We start from the raw sequence: 21,202 nt of genomic DNA on the forward strand, positions 1-21,202 counted from the left end.
ATTTTATATCCTCCTCCTGAATTTGTCTGTAAAGGAAACATTCCATGTAAATGACAGGAAAGCACTGAAGTATTAAATCTGTATTTTTCTTCCTAAATAGAATCACGAAAGAAAGCTTCAATTGCCTGAGGCTAGCACACTGGACAGGTACTAACATATTCATTGAAAGATTCTGAATTAGTCACTTGTTAAGCTATAGTGTGACAGGTTATACTACCCCATAGTAATATACTGCAGTACAAAGCCACTGATTCATGCTCCAAGCTCTTGTTGACAATAGTTTTTGATATGTTGTCTTTTCTGTCTTAAAAGAGTAGTGAGCTAGAGAGCTAATCTTTCCCTAACATGGGAAAATGGTACCCTATTTAACTTTATGCCTCCTACTTGTTTGTTTTCTTACACAGCCCTTTTACAATTATGCTGAAGAAGTCAGAGTGGCTGTTTTACACTCCAGACCATAATAGTTCATCTGAGTGGAGGCTGAAGGGCTGCCTTCAGTTAGAGAGTAAAAATTAAGTGTACTTTCCTTAAATGGAAAATCAGGATCACAAAGAACCTAAAGTGCACAGTCCTGAATTAAACCGGATTGCTTACAAATAATAAATAGCAAACATAAGGAGAACTGGGATAAAAAGCAGTGGCTCTGCACCACTTTCTTACCTTACTCCTCTAACTGTTTTTCTTTTTAATATTGATTAAAAGTCAGATGTGCCATGTGTATAGCCTGAAACTTGTCATCCTGTGCTTCTAGCCAAGTGCTCAATCTACACATATTTCAAATTATGGATTTCCATATTTTAAAAGACATTAAAGGTCTGATTATTTATAGCCAAGAACTGTAAGATGGAGCTAAGTGCTTAAGAAGCAAAATGGACAGCTTGGAGTATGTGCTTCTCATCTTGACATAAATGGCATACAAATTTATGTTTGCAGTGTGTATGGGTGGCAATGTAAGTTACTTTCTTATGTGGCAAGTTCATTGTTGTGTGATGTTGTGGCAAAAACTGCAGAAGTATTTTGGACTAACATAAGGAATTATATGCAAGAGCTTCTCTATTAAATCTGAACAAAATGTCTCCCATGCATGACTCATGTTTGGTTCCATCAATTTGCTTGGAATGGAGTGTCACATTAGTTAATAAAGTCCAAAGACAAACCTGCATAAATGTCTCTGGACTGGAATACCAGCTCCCAAGATTTATTACCTCTTTGCAAGGAAGTAAGAAATATGACCCTGTTGGAAGATAAACTCCCTGAAACCAGTGCTCTTTGAAGTGCTAGTTTCCCATCAGGCTTCTCAGAGAGCTGTAAAACAATGACAGCAAGTGTACCATCCTTCGTCTGGAACATTCCCCAACACTACATTGTCGTGGGCTTCGTTCAGCCAAATTTCAGCCATTGTTGTTTCTCTGAAAATGTGAAAAACTACGAAAAGTATGCAAAAAAAGAGACTTAAATAGCTTAGTTCCTGAGAAGTAGTCTTTCTGTACCTAGATAAAGAAATAGATGATCTTATTTTAGATGTATGTATCTATTATATCTGTGAATTCTTTTAATTCAATGAAGATCCATTCTTCAAAGTGAAATTAATTCAATTAATTTATATGGAGTAGGTAAAACTTGATAATAAACCCAAATTCAGTTGGGTTATGGTACATACAAGTGATGTGACAGTATGAGCTTCTTCTATGTTATATGAACGGTGATGATTTATATTATTCAAATCATATGTGGCTCATATCATTGCATAAATAATTATCTTAGCAAAGTTTTGATTTGACAGTAAGCCAGAGGATAGGCAGAGACAAAATAATACAACTACTGATTTAATCTGTGTGAATAAGGCAACTGAACGGTATGCCTACATGTCCTTGAAGAATGCAGAAATGTATTTTATGTATTTTTTCTCACAATGAATGTTCAGTTCAATGTCCACTCTTTTGGTGGAGAGAACTATCAAAAATGTCTGACTTAATGTGAGTCAATACAGCGTTAGATGTGACAAAATATGAATACAAAATGGGCCAGGGGAAGGAATACATTATTATGCCACCTTTCTTGCTTGTATACACCCTAATGTTTTTAAAGTATGAGAAAGATGGAAGGTGATTTTTTTTCCTTTATTGAACACATTCTGTATAACGTTTTGGAAAGAATGTGGCTGAATTTGTCTCAACAACAATCCAGCAATCCTAGAGCATGTTAGTCATTTATTATACTTGTTTTTTCGAAATCAGTTACTGGAAGTTTTGTCCTTAATCTGATTTTACCAAGATGTTTTTGTCTGTGTTTGTTTCTTCTTACTGGCTAACTGTCAGCTGACAAATCTGTACCTTTTTCTCCCCTACAGACATACTGGTTGGTGTCAGATGCAAAGTATTTCCTGTTTGAGCAGTGTCCCTTTATTGCTGGCGTTCAGCTCAGTAGTACGTTATTGCAAACATCTGGAGCATGCAAAAAAAACAACACTGTCTGGCTTCTTTCCTAAGGTGCCTCAATCAGAACAGTCCAAGCAAGACAAATGGCAGATTAAATGAATAACTCAAACACAGAAGATCAAGTAGCAAGAATACAAAAGAAAAATTTGAAATTCTTTACTTGGCAAGCCAACAGAGGATCTACCCCATCTCTGCCTCAAAGGCAACACTAGCTACTGCGATTAAAAACTTTCATTTTTAATTTAATTTTTTTTCATATGCAGTAAAGCAAAGGTGAACATTCAGGCTTTCATTTTAGACTGGTCTACTTGCTGATGATGAATATATATCAATTTCTCACCTATTCCCCAAATTCAAATTATATTAAAAAAAATGTACTCCAAGCTAGGAGAGAGAAGCTAGCAGTGTAAATGGTAATGCTCCATTATTGTGATGAGCATAGAAGACTGGATTATGTGAGTGGCGTGTTGTCCCTTGAGGTAGTGACATACTGATTCAGCCTGTGCCTGGCTGATCAGGCCCATGACATGACAAATTCATGCACCAAGGGGCGCCACCCAAAATTTTTCACACTATTGAAAAATATTCCCATACTCCTCAATTCAGTTACAAATGAAAAGATGTCATGTTTTCATTATTATTTGTTCTCTAATCATTACATGATGTTATTGTTGTCTGTTATTAATATGTCCATTGTTGCTTTTCCACTACTTTTCCTTTTTCTTTTTTTCCTTTTAAACAATACTTTCTATAAAATGATTGCCTTGTGCAGTCAGTCCTACAATCAATTTCTCTAGAATCAGTCAGATCACACCTAGCAGTCTGTTGGGTCCTATGGCCTATCTCTGAACTACAAATTATAGACTGATGCATCCTATTAGGTACAGTTTATTGAAAATTTCTTTGCAAAGCAAGAACAATTATTTTGAAGGAAGCAGTATTTACAACAGTTATCCAAAGGTCTCATTCACTAGTCATTCAGACTGGCCATACTTGACTACTTCAGCTCTGAATCTGTTCCACAGTTTGCAAATCTTAGTGGCTATGATACAAAGACTCAGAACTGCCCTTTGCCCTAGGAGAAACTTTTAGAGTCAAGTCACATGAGTGCATGATGCTACAACAGTCATTGCCACTGGCCTGTTTTTAGCTACAGGTTCCCAAAAATAAAGATTCTATAGTCTATGTGCCCTTATTTTTAATCCCAGCTGAAAGACAAAGAAACAACACAGATTTAATTCTTTCATAACCAGGGATATCTTCGGAATAGTTTTTCTTCTTTTTAGCAAGAAACAGGAGAACTGGGAAATGAAACCGCAGAAAGCAGTCCTACATTACATACATATGTATATTCATTTTTTTGCATCAAAAAATGCAAAGTTTGATTAGTATTGATTTCTTGCTCTGAAAGATCTTACACATAATAAATATTTTGAAAGCTATGAAAAAGCTTTCAAAAGTGTGAGTGAAATAACTAAAAAGAAATTCCCACATATGATTTACAATGTAAGAGATAGAAATCATGCTATGGTTTTATTAAAAAGTGTATTATTTGTGTATAGAAACAGCAAACTTGGGCTGTTCTGGTCTCTAGAGATAAAGAAAACATGGTCAGTTGCCATTGGTTAAGTATTTAGAATCCAGATACCTAGGTATATTATCAGCTTATTTTCTAAGTTTCTTACACTAATACAGACTTCACCTAGAAGTAACATTTTAAAGGTTAGAAGACTTGACGAAAACATGTTCATCTATGCCTGATGTTTTCTCTTCTTTATTCTTCACCTTAAAATATTGCATCAGTAGTCAGCCTAATGAAATAAACCCCGTTTAGCATAACTTATCTTTTTAAGTTTGGAGTCTGCCAAGCTTATGAATATTTCAATTAAAAGAGGAATGTAAAAACAAAACCACAAAACAGAGCTACAAAGGACTCCAGAAACAGCTTATTAAAATTCTACTCACTTTTGCTGTTTGTTTGAAAGGTTGATTAAAATTTACATAAATATCTCAGAGTGATGACCTTCTACTTTGCTTTAACAATCCTAAACAGCCCATGTCATCTGATGAAATAATATTTCAGTGAAACACCTCAGCAAGTCTGTAGCTATCTAGGTTTCTTGACTGACTTAGCCTACTGCTGAATGCCTCTCTTCTTTCTCTTTGAGGTTTAAATGAGATTTAATTAGAGTCTAAAACCCGACTCTTAAATTTTGTGAAATTATAACTTTCCTAAACTCACAGATAGATCCAAGTTTTACAGAAATGTCAAGACTGACTTCTTGCATTTGCGACTTTGGGATCCAAACTTTCAGTGGCTTCTTAATAGTTCGCTACCACATGAAGTAAATAATCCAGGTACTAAAAAGAGATTATTTTTAAAAGTCAGAATTTGTGTGCTTTGTTTTAGGATACAAAGTGTTATCAGAGCTCCCAGGGTTCATCAGTTGAAGCATCCTTTTAGCAGATGTGTGAATGGAGCACACTCAAACACTGATTTGTTTTCAGAGTATTCTCTCCCGAAGACAGAAATATTTTGACAAGTTGCACAATGGACTTAATCCAAATAATTTTGGGCTTTAGAGTGAGAAACAGAGATCTGTAACTCTTGCATTGCTAAGATTCTTGGCATTCACTTTCTGCCATGCCACTACTCAAGAACTGGGGGGAAACACATGTCCATTTCCAGGACTCTATCCAATGATTCTGAAATGTTGAAATTTTTAACAAAAATCTTCTTTTATGTGATGCCTTTTGAAGCAGGTAGACTTTCTGATTACTTAAGGTCTGGTGCTGCTACACAGAAGTTTATTGTATTTGAAATGATTTTTGCATGTCAAACATTCTAGGTCATTGCACTCACTCAGATAAGAAGTAGACAAGTATAATCTATTCTTAGACTATGTACTGATGCTAATATATACTGTATATTACTATATATATTATACTGTACTTATCTATATGCCTTTTATCAGAGGGAAATAAAAAATAAATAAAATAAAATAACCTGTTTTGTTAGCTTTCCTTTCTGCAATACTTCATACGCAAGAAGATACCAAGTCAAGAATCTCAAGGAATGGCACAAAAAGGGACTGTGCAGAATTTGTGTCCTTTTTGTGTATGCTTTGGGGTGAGTCAGCTTTGTTTTCCCACCACACTCTGTGGGGTTGGCAGTTCAGTGCCTGCTTACTTTTTATTTTAGAGCAGACACATGATAAGCCATGTGATTCAGATTATGAAGCCCTTGTATTACTGCTGATTTTACTTAGTAGTTGATAAAACATTTAGTATCACAGCTGCATCTTAAGCATCGGATTCCTCCCTGTTCCTATGACACCTAGGCACCAAAGAAGAGCTTGATACCTGTCTGTAAATTCAGAGCTGTAAATTAGTTCAAATGCCTCAGCAGAACAATTCCCTTAGGAAAGTTGGTTTGTTTGTTTTTTTTCCTCCTAGATGAAATTGTTTTCCGGAGCCTAAAAAGCAGATACTCAACATTCTCAGCTCAGAGTAGGAGGTAAACTGTTCGCTGCTTGGGCTGACAATATGAGCCATAACAGGGTAGATGTGCCAGTTAAAAAATTAGTCAACAGTCCTATTTTTCATAAGTAAGTTTCTAATCCTATGTGGGACCTGGTTTATGTAACCTACAACCTTTCACCTGGATATAACCACCAACATTCCCCTAACCAGAGGCCCAAATCAGAGCCCAGATTTTGCATTCCTATTAAGAAATGCTGAGTTGTAGGATTAAACTCACACAAGCTCTCAGTGGTGATTTCGCTGACACATAGAAACTGCAATTTGATACTTCCAGTTTCAAGAGAGCTCAAATACCCCCACCAAGGTACTGAAAATAACCCTCTGGACGTGTTAATGTGCCTTATCATACAGGTGAATGCCATGCAGTAATGAATCCAGTGGGACAGAAATGAGCATCAACTCTAGCACCTTTACTGTTTTTTGCAACTAACAGAGAAAATAAAGTGCGCTCCTTTATTGCTAAGTCTATGCTGACATACAGCCTATATTTTTTGTCATTTGTCAAGCATTTCAGATGTTATTATCACACTAATAGGTTTGAATGATAAGTATAATAGTTCCTAACAGAAGAAAAACTCTGTCAACACAATCAATATTCTGAAATATTTGTATGACACTCTTAATAGCAAGTAATAGGAATCATATGAGGACTTAAACAAATATACATCACTCATTAACTTTTGGCAAAGACCAGACTCATTTCCCTTCTGATACTTCTGTTTCTTCAGATAGAGAATGGTGGCTTTAGGGGAAAAACTGTTGGCTCAGATGTGTGACATGATGGAGTATCCTGGCAGGTAAATGTTTGGAAGATGTGGAAATCACTTATGTATTTTATTCCAACTAATGTAACTTAACTCCTGCCACAGTCAAGACTTGAGAAGATTTACTCCGTACAAATTTTTCTTGCCTCACACACAGTGATATGTTTTTTAGCTCTTACATGTCTCCCAAGCTTATCTTATTCATCCATTTTTGAATGACTCGACTCTTAGATGGAATTTTCTTTCTTTATTAAGTTTAATAAGCCTTGAAGTTTTGTGTCCATGTAATAATCATTTTTGACACTTCTGGACATTAACTTCAGTTCAGAAGAGGTGACATATGAAGAAAAAATTAAAACTGATCACAGGTATGAATTTTAATCTACGTTAAAAATTGAATTCATACACCCACAATGACTAAGCTATAATCTTTAATGTCTTTATTGAATCAAATTATATACATTAAATCAAAATTACTGGCAACTTACTTAAATACTATTTCAAATATTGAATAATATTCAGAGAATAAGAACTAGTCCATTCCCTTACTTTTTCAGGCTATAGATCCACGCTATTACCACCTCCTTATGAATCTTGTATCCTATGACACACCTTTTTTTTTCTCTGATTTTCTAGGAAATACAGTGGAAATGCTGAGCATCTCAATTTAGTTAGGAAGGCTTTAGGGTTTCCAACACACTGAGTGAGTTCTCTAATCACTCATAGCCAAACTGTGCAATCTCTCATCAACTGAAAAAAATCAGTTCTAATAGTCCTGTGTTGCTCTTATAAAGTGGCAGCATGGAATGACTTCTGATCATTCATCCATCATTCCTCCAGAAAATGGAACTCATCTTGTCCCTGTCCTTACTATTTCCTTCTCATTAGTCATAACCAGTTCTCAATTTATTTGTGCTTTTTCTTTGTGCAACACGAGAGCCCTCCCCATACCTCAGGAATCTTGGAGTTGTCATCACAGTGCTCAAACAGAGCTGAGAACATTTTAGATCCTCAGCTTCTCATCCTGTCATGCTGGTGAGTAGGGCTGAGGGGAGCAGAAGGAGATGGAAGAGAACAGCTGACCTAAACTGATCAAAGGGATATCCCTTACCACATGGCATCATGCAAAAAGAAAGCTTATAAAATGAGGGGGGGGGGGGGGGGGGACTTCACTGGGTGGCCTGTCACTGTGGGGCGTTGTTGGGAGTTGGTAGGCAAGTTGCTGTTTTTCCTGGTCTTGCCTGTGTCCCACTGAGAAAGGGGGTAGTGACCAAGAGACTTTGTGGCACTGAGCTACCCACCAGGTTAAACCACAACAACCCAGAACAGTGTTTTTTAACACACTTAGGAGCCTTCAGTTACTTTTTGCCAAGTGAAAGTTAAATAATATTTGCTGACCTACACCTGAGGTTCCACTTCACACTGAAATATGTATACTTTTCATGTGTATAATGTGTATAATAATACTCACTTCAAACATTGCTTACAGAATCAAAAGGCTTACTAAGCAGATTTTAAAAGATCACCTCAGATTTAGCAGTTAAGTATTAAACATTAAAAAATTATACTAACATATAGAATACGTAAAACATTATTAGGTCTTTAAGGTGATGTTTAAGTAGCCATGTCATGCCATAAATATCACTTGGATTAATCTTGTTAATTATAGTAGAATTGAACACAACAGGATGGAACCTAATAGGTCAGTTGCAAGGAACATACAGAGTCATAACAACCAACTTCCTGACCACTGTAATGATATTAACTCTCAGCTTCCTCTTCTCTGGATTGGACAACCCTAATGTCCTAAGTCTCTTTCCCCTTGACATACCTTGCAGACCTGCCACTAGCTTTGTCACACTTCTCTGGACGCTTCCAAATCCTTTAATGTGCTTTCTGGATTTTGGAGCCCCAAATTGCACTTGATATTTGAGGTAAGACTGCACCATGATAAAACAATTCTAAATATAATTAGAGGATCACCTCCTTTTCCTGAAATCCACACTGTGTTTAGTGTTGCTGGGGATCCTGGCTGCCAAGGCACATGGCTAACTCACGCTGAGCCTGCTTCCTCCAGCATTGCCAGCACCCTTTCTGCAGTGCTGCCCCCCAGCATCTCATCTGTACTTGTGTCCAGCACTACTTCATCCCAGGTTAATTCTTAAATTACTTAGGCAAAGTCCTTTATATTTGAAAATCAACAATTATTTGCTTCCTTAAGTTAAAATGTTTGATGCTGTATTATGAGGCATTTATTTTATTTGAAATGATCTTCGACATACTGAATATATTCCTTGTAAACATCTATTACCAGTGCAAATATTTAAACAAACAAGAACTTTATCCTCTTCTCACAAAACAGTGGGTCCCAAGTACTCCATCTTTCCTAAATCACACCCACAATGATTGAAACTATCTAATTTGGACAAAAGAACAGTGGAAAATTAACTTAAGAACACATTTGGCTTAACATATGTTTGCAATAAAACTTTTGTTTTAAATGACTTAATTAGAACTGTTTTCCATACTTACTGGAAACTGGCACAATAGCATCATCATTGCAACCACTAAAGTCAGGGAGGGAGTGAAAGGATTGGGAGTGGAAGGAGGAGAGCAAGCATTTTAAAATCATCTGACTTTAACAGTAACAGAAAAAGCAAAATCCCAGTTCTCAGCTCCAGTCACAAAGGTCTGTGTGTGATCACATATGTTTTCATAAGGGGAGACTTGCAATTATGTTTTATGTAACCTGTTTCTTTCTTACTATGTTCTCAAAGTCTAACCTACACTATTCTACGTATCATAGTAGCAGCACACAGAACAAAGGGATACCAAAGGCTGTCACTGACTTTTTCTTCCACAGCATTTTCTGCTTAGCACCTTTAGTTACTGAATATGTTCCCCAGAAATTCTTTTTATACATCATGGAAGCAAAGCTGATGGAGCATCATGGCACAACAACCACCAGTAGCGACACTAAGCAGAAATTTCTATGATGAAAATTCATTTATTTTGATATCTTCTGATGTCCCCGGGGAAGGTTTCTCCTTCTATCTGAGCTCTGAATCCCTGCTCTAACCTGCAAGCTCTTTGTTCACTAAGACAATGACTGTAAAAGCTTGCCAGGCGTAATTTTCTTTACACACAAGCATTATTCTAATGCTTCATGTCATCTACTCCTGCTCCAGGTAACTTTCCATTGTATCAGCATTGATCTGGCAACACCACAGATCTCAGCTTCTTCAGACAACCCCATTTAAATTTACACCTTGCATTACAGCTCTGTCATTTCTTTTAAAGTAACTCCAGAATATGATTACTATTTGACTCAGTTTGTGAACAAGAAAAATGCATTAGCCTTCTGCTTGCTTTTAGGTAGAGCAAAAGGGTACCTTTCATTAGCTAATACTCTGGCACTTGCAGCTGCCACCCTCCTAGATTATTATTAATGGTGTCTGTCAAGACTGTTCATTTCAAACAGTGTCATATATGCAGCATCTTGTACTATTTCTTTTTTTTTAATGTTTATCGTCACAGTTCTTTGTGTTCCTCAGAAATCTAATACTGTGAACAGAATTTGGAAATTTAATCACGCTGATGAACAGAATTCCAAATAATGCATGGTACTTCCAGGTCTTCTAAACATAAGGGAAAATTCATGGCAACATCTACTATTGGGACTGTTTTAAAACATATCTACATATTTAAGAAGTATGTTTGTGTCTCAAGAGATTCGTATATATTGGGAAAACTAAATAACACTGCAGCAAGCAAAAATTAGAGGCACAAGTATCTTTTACAATTTCAAGAAGTACTCAGTGTGGCTGAGAAATGGAAAATCTTCCTAAGTTTCATTTTAAAAAAACACAAAAACAAAACCTTGCAAGAAAAGAGAAATGGAAGCCATAAATTTCACTGTTGTTTTCCCAAACTGTTCCTTCAGGATCACACATTAAAAGCAGATTCTATCTCCTTCTCCCTTTCCAGTTTCACTGTCTTCCAAGTTAGCTGACCATCAACTTGTTTGAAGACCTTCACAGTTTCTCAGCAATTAGTCAGGTAGCAGATTGAGAGCTGAGAAAACTCAGACTTGTTTATCAGTAAGAACAAATCCCCATGCTTTCCTTGCTGCTAGGTACATGGATGGAGAAAAAGAGTGAAAAAATTCTTGATAAGGCCTAGATTAAAAATGATCAGAAAATACATATCCAAATGTAATTTGTTTCGATTATACATTGGTGATGGTAAGTTTCATATTTTGGAGCATGATAAATCCTAGAATCATAGACTCATACAATGTCTTGGGTTGAGAAGGACCTTAAAGATGATCTAATTTCAACACCCTGCTGTAGCCAGGGTTGGCAAACATTAGATCAGGATGCCCCAATCTAAAACCTTAAGTTTAGTTTTAAGCTTATAAAACTTAGTTTTACCTTCTAACTTTAGATTATGCAAACTTTCTGCATCATCAAAACAACTGCAATTCATAATTTGATTTGATTTTCCCTCTGAGTGTATCTTTGAGGATGTTCAGTGATATACAGAAGTCATAGCAATGTTTAGCCACATGTATTATTACTACTGTTATAGAATAGAATAAAAGTATTTTATAGAATATAAAATAAATATAAAATAGTATTTTATAGAATATAAAATAAATATAAAATAGAATAAAAAGTATTTGGAAGAGAAGAGCCATGGTCAACCTCAGTCTGCTGCCCCTCTCTCCATGCTTTGTACAATACATTAAAACATATGAAGTGCATTTTGCACACTCCTTAGAATCAGCAATAAGTTCGAATCACAGATGGAGTGAAACAGAGAGCTCTTGTCTCTGTCTTACATACATATGTCTTTGCTCAAACAGAAATTATAGTAACCAAGTCTGTAGTGTGGCTTTTTCTTTCCCATCAACAGTCTTTAAAATTAAGCTCTTACATGCTATTGCGCTGTTCTTTCCTTCTTTCCCCTTTTAGCCCAAACTCCATTTTAAAAAGCCTTTCTAATGCTTTGGTTTCTACAGCCTCTAGAGAGAAAAGGAATTATATTTGAATTTAAGCAATGGAGAGAACTGATAGGATAAAATCTTATCTGAAAGGAGGACTCTCAGGAGAAAAATACTTACAAGGTAACAGCAACAACAGTGACAACAATAAAGCTGGTCAGATTTTCAGGGTAAGTTTTGGATTCTTACAAGGGAATGCCCGTTTTTTGTCTTCAAGGAACCTGTGCTTCCAAATCAACTATTTGTTTCTCCATTTCTGCTCTGGTGTAGAAAACACAATTCACTGTTTGATGGCTGAGTATGAAAAGGCAAACAGCAGCAGCCTGTTATGGAAAGATGATGTCAAACCTGAGCCTGAGTAATAGGGAAAATATAGAATGAGTAAGAAAAACAAACTTGTTTACCTGTCAGCAGGTTGTATACTCTGTTACAGTTTTTTTTCTTAACAAATCTACTCATGCTGTTGCAAGCATTCCAAGCAATGGAGCTGGTAAAACACAAAACGTTCTGAAGATGCAATTATATTCATTTCAGTGTGCGTTTCAAGTCTGCGAATCTTTGGCAAGGCATTAGCTGGCAGGACACTCAGCAAATAGTCCAGCAGAATTAGTGAAAAATTGCATTAATAGGACTATTTGTACAATTAGAGATTAGACAGGCTGTTCTGATCCCCATTATCACATGCCAATATTGTAGTCTTTCCAAGTCTTTTATTTTTTACTTGATGCTGACCTAAGAGACAGCGTATTAGCATGCTGTCTTTGCATATGTGCTTGGTAAGTTTCAGCAGCACAATGAACTGTATCTCCAGATGAGATTTCACTCACTGATATGAAGGATGTTTGTCTTTTCTCCTGGAGTTATATGCTGTCTTTCAGGCTCAGGGTTGTTAGAAAGGTAGAAGCATGACGTGATACTAACATCCTAGGTATATGGCAAGTAGAACAATAAAGTAACATAAATACTTTTATTCTCCTCTACTCATGACAGTTTGACACAGGGCATGCTTAAAGATGTGGATAGATTTCTAGCCACCTAAATCACAAAATAGTATTTTTAAATAATTACATAACAATGTATTTAGTGAGGACTCTGAAATCCAGTTCTTGAATCATTGCATGCTTTTTGTTCAATAATAATTATTTAGAATAGAAGAACCTCAAGGACCATCAAGCTCCAACCACCCTACTGCAGGCTGGGCCACCAACCTCCGCATTTAATACCAGACCAGGCTGCCCAGGTCTCTATCCACCCCGTCCTTGAACACCTCCTGGGAAACCTCCTGGCACCCACAGACTCTCTGGGTGGCCTGTTTCAGCAAGAGGTTAGTGGGAGTCTCTTACTGAAAGGATATGAGAGGGTTTTTTGGCAAAGCTATTGAGATGTAGAAACTGGAGAGAAAGGCTACAGAATATTTATATCTTTTCAGAATGGGCTCTGAGTAGTTTATCACTGGCTTTTAGCGAGGAAGCTCAGAGCCTCTAAAAGAGTGCTCTAGGAACCTCTCGCAGAAATGGATGATGAGCTCCAAGTCATTTCTGACTGAGCATGGAAAAAGGAAAAAATTAGTTATGATCATATGTGATGCCTTTGAAAATACACTTAGCATCTCAGTCTGATGAGAGAAAAAATTAGGATCAAATATTCTACTGATGACTGAAGACTTTGTAGCAGAGATGTGGTGGTAGATTAGTTAATGATTATTATTATTGTCAGAGAAGGCAAGAAAAAGAAAAAAGGAGAGGATAGATCTAGATGAAGCTATTTTGGACATATGCTACAGCTATCCAGAACAAAATCTTTTGCCGATCTTGGAGAGATGTAAATAATTTTGGAGAAGAGGTAAAATCAAAACAGCTTTATTTTCTAGGCTGCTAGATTTTATTGAATTTTGCCTACATCATAAGGAAAGCAGATAAAAAGCTGTAAATGTAAATCAAATTTTGTTTTCCTGATAATAGAATATCAGAAGTATACTTTCCAGACACTTTTCACATCAAGAAACATTGTTCAGGAGATGGTACTTTACACTAATGATTAGCCAGACTTCATTACCACAATGACTGATGAAACTGTTTTTTGACATGGAAAAACAATTGTAATTAAGCTGTCATCCAGTTATTTTTCCTGATGCATATAGGAAGAAGTAACCCATGATCTCCAAACTAAAATGCAACTGCTATCAAGAAAAAGTTGCCTCTGACTCTTTATTTAGCTTGTGTCTTCTTCATTCCTCGATGGGAAATTTTAGTCTTTGCTGCCCACAGAATGTAAATATGAAATATTTCAGTTCTGCAGTGAATCATATTCAGCACCTGTCTTCATCACTGATGATATGTTTCAGTTATCTGATTTACTTATGGCTAGCAACACCAGCACCAGGCAGAATGCAGAAGTTCATCTGAAGGACAGGATAAAACCAACCAACTGCAGGCTGAAGATGTTATTATAGCCCATGTGCTGATGAAGGTTTTGCAAACTGTAAAATCCTATGAGACAAAGCATCTGGGACTATCTATCAGATAACATCAGAAGATCTCTTATGAAGGATATCTTTTTCTTCTGGTGGAAAATGCTTGCTTTGTTGGAAACAATATTTTTCACACTAACATCATAGCTTTATTTGGAACCGTATAACATTTGGAGGAAAAAAAAACACATTGTATGTCTTTCTCCCTTACACTATATGATGTCACTGCCAAATGATTAGTAACTGATTATGTACGGTAGCAGAGTCTTGCAATCTTAGATATGATAACACATTATCTTAGGGGTATTCAAATCAAGCATGGAGGAGAGCTATTAAAGAGAAAGGGATGGTGAAAGGTATAATGGTAGTTTCCCTCAGGTAAGACATACAATCTGGCTTCATGTGGTGCTGAAGATCTTAAGATAAAAGTAAAAACATAATATTGGAGCTGTTACCAACAAATAGTTTGAGTACAACCACACAGACACGAGTAAGTTTATCTTATTTTATCCCCACGAGAAGTCAAAGGAATTCATATCATAGGAAAAACAACTAAAGACTGCTATATCATAAAGTTCTCAGAATGGTTGAGGTCTCACATGTTTAGCTGCATCCCTTCATTTTGTTATGCTTAACTTTGCAGAAATCACTCAGCTGGAGGTGTATGCTGCATGAGCATGGTTTTGCACTAGCTCACAGTGCTAGAAGAAGTCAGAGTTGTGTAATTCCTCATTTTAAACACAAGGAGCCAGATTCTGAGTGAGCCTCAGTTCTGTAAACTCTCTTTAAAAACATACATCACAGGTTTAAAATACCTTCAGATTAAACAACACGAGTGCTCATAAACAACCACCCTCATTACAGTGTTAGCATGCCTACCAGGCTGCAAGGCAGAAAGGAGAGCACAGTGCAGTCCGGGGCACAGAGCTGCACTGCTGTTCCATGTTCCATGAACTGCATTCTCAGAGCCTATTCTCCTGATGTATTTTGATGGTTATGTCTGCATTCTACTGTTAGCACAAGTTTCCTTCTCTTTCAAATCACTGTTAGAAGCAAAACATCACGCGTTAAATGTGATTCCTCTGCTGTGTCTATCAGAGGATTACCACTCAAAGTGATGGAATATGGAAGATAGAAATTCCTCACAGAGGAATAGCATTAGAGAATCCTTATCAATCAGTTGAATTCATTGACTAGATTTTTAGTTTAAAGATCCAGATGGTGAAAACATAAAAACAACTGGTTTTAATTTTTATTTTTAAAAAAGATCATTCTGTAAATACAGTATGATTCATTCTAATAAACTAAATGGAATTAGTTATCTATATTTTGAATTAGGAGGTTAGGACAGACTTAATTTGAAAGCCTCTCCTGTGGGTTGTATGATGTATATCATGGTTTAGTAGACTTAGATAAGGCATGATTACAGGGTTCTTTGGGAAAGCTCCAAGTACTTTTGAAAGGGATCAAGAAGGCACCAAAGAGGATGTTTACAGAGAAAAAAGGAGAAAGGGTTTCAGCTATCACACTAAAAGAAGGGAAAATGAGAATATGAAATAACATTTTTTATTTAGTAATATGACAAAATCAGCTTCCAGTTTCTAGGATCTACCAATGAACCACTTAGGAATAAGCAATTATTTCAGTCACACTGTTTGAGTGTTAAGAAATTTCATGGTTACTCATTTTCAAAAAACCTTGAAAACTGAAAATGGGAAAGTAAATCTGGAATACACATTTGTTGAATGAACTCATATGCCTCAGTTTCCAGGATTTGCAGGATCAGCAAAACATCTTGCTCTGTACTGGGAAAGATTTACAGAATCATAGAATTGTTTGAGTTGGAAAGGACTCCTGTACAATGAGCAAAGGCACCTAAAGCTCCAGCATATGCTCAGTGCCTGGTCCAGCCTGACCTTGAATGCCTCCAGGTACTGGGAATCCTCCACTTCTCTGGACAGCCTGTTCCAGGGCTTCTCTACTCTTATAGGAAAAATCTCCCTTATATCCAATGTAAATCTTCCCCCCTCCTTTAGTTTGATACCATTTCCTCTAGTCCTGTCACCACAGGCCCTGCTGAGGTGTCTGTCCTCTTCCTTCTTACTGCTCTACTGTAGATATTGAAAGGCTGCTCACAGGTCACCTCGCAGCCTTCTCTGCCTGAACGCACATCCAGAACTCTCTCAGCCTGTCCTCGTATGAGAGCTGTTCCATCCCTGGGATCGTTTTTGTGGCCCTCCTCTGGATGTGCTCCAACAGCTCCGTGTCTCTCCTGTACTGAAGGCTCCACATTTGGATGTAGTGCTCCAGGTGGAGCCTCACCAACACAAAGTAGAGGGGCAGCATCACCTCCCTTTCCCTGCTGGTCACGCTTCTTTGGATGCAGCCCAGGGTATGGTTGACTGTCTGGGCTGCGAGGGCATGGCCCTGCCAAAAAGGACTTGGGAATACTGGTTGATAGAAGGCTGGACATGAGCCAGCTTCCCACAGGGTGCTGCACTTGGGTAGGGGCAATCCCAGGTATTTCTAAAAACTGGGGGAAGATTTCATTGAGAGCAGCCCTGCAGAGAAGGACTTGGGGGTCCTGGTGGAAGAGAATCTAGACATGAGCCAGCAGTGTGTGCTTGCAGCCTGGGAGGACAACTGTGTTCTGGGCTGCATTAAAAAATGGGTGGCCAGCAGGGAGAGGGCAGGGGTTGTCTCCCTCTACTCAGCTCTTATGAGGCCCCATCTGCAGTGCTGTATCCAGGCCTGGGGCCCCCAGTTCAGGAAGGACATGGAGCTCTTGGAGTAGGTCCAGAGGAGAGACACTGAGATGATCTGAGGGCTGCAGCACCCCTCCTATGAGGAAAGGTTGAGGGAACTTCAGGCTTGTTTAGCCTGGAGAAGGCTCCAGGGAGACCTCATTGCAGTCTTTCAGTACTTGAGGGGAGCCTATAAACAGGAGGGGGAACAGCTGTTTATAAGGGTGGATAGTGATAGGAGAAGGGGGAATGGTCTTAAACTGAGATGGGAGGTTTAGTTTAGATATTAGGAGGAAGTTTTTCACCTGTACGGTGGTGACACACTGGAACAGGTTGCCCAAGGAGGCTGTGGATGCCCCTTCCCTGGAGGCATTCAAGGCCAGGCTGGATGTGGCTCTGGGCAGCCTGGGCTGGTGGTTGGCAACCCTGCACATGGCAGGAGGATGGAAACTGAATGGTCATTGTGGTCCTTTTCAACTCAGGCCGTTCTATGATTCTGTGATTCCTGGATTCTATGATTCCCATCCACTGGTACCCCCAACACCTTTTTGGCAAAGCTGTGTTCTGTCCTTACACCCCTTCTTGTACTGATAGTGGGGACTGCCACAACCCAGGTGCAAGACCTTGCACTTGGATTTATTGAACCTCATGAGGCTCTCTAGCACCCATTGGTCAAGCCTGTGTAGGTCTCTCTGAATGACATCCTATCCCTCAGGCATGTTGATCACATGCCACAGCTTGGTATCATTTGCATACTAGCTGAAGGTGCACTTGATCCCACTGTCAATGTCACTGATGAGGAAATTAAGGAGCCCTGATACCCTTGAGGGACACCACTCATCACACATGTCCATCTGTGCATTGAGCTGTTGACCAACACTTTCTGGATACTACCTCAAAACTACTTCCTCATTCATTGAACAGACCACGTGTCACATCCATATGTGTCCAATTTGGAGAGAAGGATGTAATGGCACGCCAAGTTAAAGCCCTTACTGAAGTCCAGGTAGATGACATTCATGGCCTTTCTCTTGTTCACAGATGCAGTTACACTATCATAAAAAAACAAAAACAAAAACAAAAAACATAAAACACAAGGTTGGTCAGGTTGGACCTGCTCTTGGAGAGTCCATGCTGATTATCCCTCTCTTCCATGTGCCTAGGCCAGAATCTTTTTCCCACTTTGACCCAGGTGGGCCCTCCTCTGCAGCCATCATGCCAGGTGCTGAGTAACTTACACCATGGTAAAAAAGCCAAGATTCCTGTGGTGCCACCAGCCTCTTAGCCACATATATATCAGATGGCTTTTTCTAGTCCTCTCAGTATCCCTCTGTGTCACTGATGGGATAGAGGAAAATATCACTAGTACTCCTGCACTGTCCATGAGTCACCCCAGTCCCTTGGAGTCCCTTTTGATAGCCCTCAGGCTTCTCTTAGAGAATTCATTGCTGCCAGCCTGAACTATCAGCAAGGGATAATAATCAGTGTGGAAAGCCAGACTATGGACTCTCTTAGTAATGTACCTTATCCAGGTTCCATGGAGGCAACACGCTTTCCTACTGGTAGGGTCTGGCCAACACATGGGGCTCACTGCTCCTTTTGGAAGGGAGTCACCCAGAATGAACCTCAAGTATGAGGGGATTTTACAGGAACTGTCTGCAGTCCTCCTCAGAGACAGGCAGTCTCAGGTACATCTGCCAAGAAGAACTGTGTTCATATATAATTCAGAGGTTGAGAAGTTCTTGTAATAATAAGAAAACTATTCCTTAAATTTTAATGTTGTAGAATGTTTTCCTTAGCATCTCTATTCATCGTTTCTTCTGATCAACCATTAATTTTAAGTCTGTTGGCTTCATCCTATCCTTTGTGAAACAAAACCTTAACAAATCTGCCAGTTTCTTCAGTTCTTCTGTTGGGTTTTCCATAGCTATTAGCTACTCTGCTAGTCTATTTTTAAACATTCTTGCCTGCTCTACTTTTCTTTCTGCCACAGAAAATGCACTTTAATCAAAGAAATATTTATTAGTTGTATCTCCTTTAATATACTATTCTCACTCTATACTCCATTTGGTCTTCTATCTTTAAACTATTTTATGACTCACTGTGTTTTCCCTGCCTTGACTGCATTACTTAAAGGCCTTCTACTTATTGCTTATACTAATGTTTTTATAACCTCCTAACTACACTGGATTCTGTTTCACCTTTTCCTTTTTCAGTTTGAAAACAACCAGGTTCTGTCTCCTCCCAACAGCTTGTGCCCCCTCAGTCCTCTTGATCACTGGACAGTGTGAGAAGATGAAAAACTGAATTCTCCTTGGCTCAGTGCAGCACTGTTCAGCAACAACTAAGACATCTGTGCACTGTCAACACTGTTTATCTCCTAAAGCCAAAAGACAGCATCATAACAGATACTATGGAGTAAATATTCAGCTGTCCCAGCTGAAGCAAGACACTAAGGAGCCACTGTAGGGCAGTGAAAATCATCTAATAACAGTGAAGCCTTGTATGTTCAAATGGAAGATCATATTGAGATGTCTGCATGCAATTCTGCAAATTCATTACAAATAATATTAATCTTCTTTGTATTTTGAGAACAGATGTCCCGGAGTTACTATATTAACTCATCAGAAAAATGTCAGTATTAGTGAAGGTGGGGCTTTAGGCCCCATTTTTGTCATACAGATTTAATATTCTGCTGTGGAATAAATGGCAAAGTCCCTTTCTTTTTCTCCTATGTGTCAACACCTTGTTGGAACATCTTCTGAACATCTTTTCTATGATAGTATTGGCATGTACCAATAAGAAAAAAAAGGGGGAAAATGTCATCTGCTTAAAAAGGAATCCTCTCAGTCACTGTCTGAAGAGTTGGTGAATTAAAGACTGACAGAACTGTATTTCTCAGAGGATGAATCTCACACATCGCAAAAGAAAGCTGAGAAACTAAATAGAAGTTTTTAGTTAAGAGCCACATCCTTATTGATCAAAGCCATCTCTCTGTCTCATTATACCTATCGGGCTTGAAGAGCTCAGCGGTCCTCTGTGTAACAACATCTGACTTTTTGTTAAAAGAGCTGTCAGAAACAACCACAATCCTTAATTTGCAAAAATGTGCTCATCCACCTCAGGGTAAATTACATGAGTATACTCCTAATATCAGGATAAAAACAAAAAACAAAGAAAGAATTCCTAGTTTATAAAAAGCTGTGTGTATGTTTTTCCCTCCTGCAAACATTACATCACAAGCCAAAGCATCAGGTACCATATTTGTTTCATAGTTTTTATGTAAATCCAGCAGTTAGCAGAGATGAATAGTGTAAAAATATTTATGAGGCATACACAGTAAAGAGGTGTCTCTTTGCATAAGAATAGTTATTTATAAAATACATGCATATTGAAGAAAACAAGATTCTCACCACATCTCTGCTCCCCCTCTGCTCTGCCCTTATGAGACCCCATCCAGAGCACTTCATCCAGGCTTGGGGCCTGCAGCACAGGAAGGATGCAGAGCTGTTTGTGTGGGCCCAAAGTAGGGCAAGAGGATGATGAGAGTGCTGAAACATCTCTTCGGTGGAAAAAGGTTGTGGGAACTGGGCTTCTTCAGTGAGGGGAAGGGAAGGCTCTGTGGAAACCTCATTGTGTCCTTTGAGTACTTGAAGGGAGAAAGTCACACATTTTCTTCCATACTACTCAGAAGAGTTATGGTGTCAGCCTTATCCAGTACTGAGAATTTGAGGGAAAGAAGATAAAAACTAACTCTAATGAGAATCTGTATTATGTATATCAAAGGCTAGGTTTGTGTAACTGTAAGAGTACTGTGAATTATCCATTGAATACTCACCTGTAAATCTATTTGCTATAGTAATTAATATGTATTTTCAAAGCTCTTGAGAACTTATACAATGTGGAGCTTACACAACTCTGGAAACATTTCAAGGGGGTTAGATGTGTGATTCCATTTAGATCTTTTTCATCTTTCCTCATCTGTTGTCAGAAAAGACAGAAGATAATGCTTCCAGATTCATAAACTCAATACCAGTATAAAATTCTCTTTTATATAATCTCCAGCCTCTAACTCTAAACTCAGTGGACATATAATATCAGACCTAAATAAATAAATTCTATGTTCTACAAGGGATGTGCTATATATATCAGTCAGGTACCAAAGTTAGAATAGGTCAACCTAAGGCTTCATTTAACATGTCTCATACCACTATGTAAGGAAACAAAAACAAGGCTCA

The sequence above is a fragment of the Excalfactoria chinensis genome (assembly GCF_039878825.1).
Source record: "Excalfactoria chinensis isolate bCotChi1 chromosome Z unlocalized genomic scaffold, bCotChi1.hap2 SUPER_Z_unloc_10, whole genome shotgun sequence".
NCBI classification, from domain to species: Eukaryota; Metazoa; Chordata; class Aves; order Galliformes; family Phasianidae; genus Excalfactoria; species Excalfactoria chinensis.